The sequence below is a fragment of the Myotis brandtii genome, unplaced genomic scaffold, assembly GCF_000412655.1.
Source record: "Myotis brandtii unplaced genomic scaffold, ASM41265v1 scaffold250, whole genome shotgun sequence".
Taxonomy (NCBI): Eukaryota; Metazoa; Chordata; class Mammalia; order Chiroptera; family Vespertilionidae; genus Myotis; species Myotis brandtii.
In genome coordinates, this window is record NW_005359478.1 from 1,880,726 (window position 1) to 1,882,519 (window position 1,794).

Below are 1,794 nucleotides of genomic sequence, written 5' to 3' on the forward strand. Positions count from 1 at the left end.
TGGGGTGGCGAAAGAAGGGCCCCAGACATGCCTTGGGCATCCCTGGGCGAAGCCCTTCGAACCCCGTCGGGCACTCACCTCCGTCCCTCACCCTGCCTTCCCAACTAGGCGGTCCAGATGGCTTCAGCCCTGGGCCCCAGAGGCCCTGGGAGGGGGTGGGAGACGCTGGGGAAACGAGGATTCCTGGGTCCCTGAGGACTTTGGACTGGCTGTCCTATTTCCCCAACCCTCTGGTCCAGCCACAGGCCAAAGCCCTTGGCTTCGTGCAAACTTAGTTCCAAAAAAAAAAAAAAAAAAAAAACAGGAAGAGAACCCGAGGCTGGAGTTGGGGTGGGAGTTGAGGGATTGCAAGGAGAAAGAAGTCAGGGGGAGGGGTGGCCGGCCAAGGTGCCAAGGCCCCGGGGAAGAGCCGTAGGTCTCCCCATCACCCCCGACAGGAGGGTGTCACAGCCTGGTCCTCCTCCCTCGCCCCCCCGGCCGCGGCACCTAGAGAGGCTGGCCGGGCTCCTTCGGGCTCCCTGGCAGAGCCGGGAGGTGGGGGCCACGGAGCCCGCGGAGGGGGGGGCTCGGTGTGCCTGTGTCTCGGGCCCATATCTATTTTCTCCGCTGCTAATCCTGGTTCCGCCTGCTGCCCCCCACACTAAGCCTCACTCCCCTAATCCCCAGGGTGCGGGGAAGGGGGGCCAGCTTTACTCAGCTGCCCTGTTCAGGGCCTCGTATCCCAGCCCTTCAGCTGCGCGAGCCAGCAGTGCTGGCCCTGGTGCCCCCATCCCTGCACTGGCCACTGCCCGAGGTCGGCCCTGGAAAGAGCTCTGGCCTCCTTTCCTTCCCAAGCCCTTTCCTTTTCACTGCCCTCTACCTCATGGTTCTTGGTGGTGGACACGCCCTGGCAGCTGCCCCTGGGCACTGAGGGGTAGGCGATAGGGGTTCCAACCTTTCTTGCCCCGAAGTCTTCCCCCCACCAATGATGGGACAGGCTTGACTCAGGGCCCAGTTTCAAGAGAGCTGCCCACTGGCTTGGCCGGTCTAGCAGGCCTGACAGTGAGGGGAGCCTGGGGGGGTGGCAGGAAAGGGGGGAGTGATGGGGCGGGGCCCCCAGTTCTTCCCCCTACCAGGCAAACAGACCAAACAGACCTCGCCTGGTTCCCTGGCACAGCTGCCCCCCCAACCACCACACGCCCATGCCCACAAGGTCTTAGCAAGAGGGGGCATGCCAGGCTGGGTGGGGATGGGCCGCCCTCATGGGGCGTCAGGGGGCTGGGCCCTCTGGGATGCAGAGGTGGGAAGGGTGCCCAAGGTGGGGTGGGCATCCTGGCACCAGTGCCCCACCCTGGCAGAAAGAAGGGGGAGGCCTCCACCCCATCTACCCCTCCCAGATGATGGGGCTAGGAGTGCCCCCTTGGCCTGGTTGGCACCAGCATAGTTCCAGGTGGCACCTAAGTTGGCATGGCTGCCAGAGCCCTGGGTAAGGGCTGGGGGAGTTTCCCAGAAGCTGGAGAACCATATGAATACCTGCCCTTCCCACGTGTGTCTTGTGTCCTCTGCCTCTTCCCTCCTTCATTGCTACCTGGTGGCATGGGCATTGGAGTTGGACCTAAGGGGTTAAATACCCACCCTTCCCACCCTTGCCCAAGCCTGGTGCGAACTGTATAGTGTACCAGCCTGAGCTTCTGACCTGACAGCAGGGTCAGCCAGTCAATGCCCCGCCACACCGAGCTGGAGCTGCCATGGCGACTGGCCTTGGGGTGGGAGAAAGGAGGCGGGCTTAGTTAGCAGCAGGAATGGGTGGGGTTG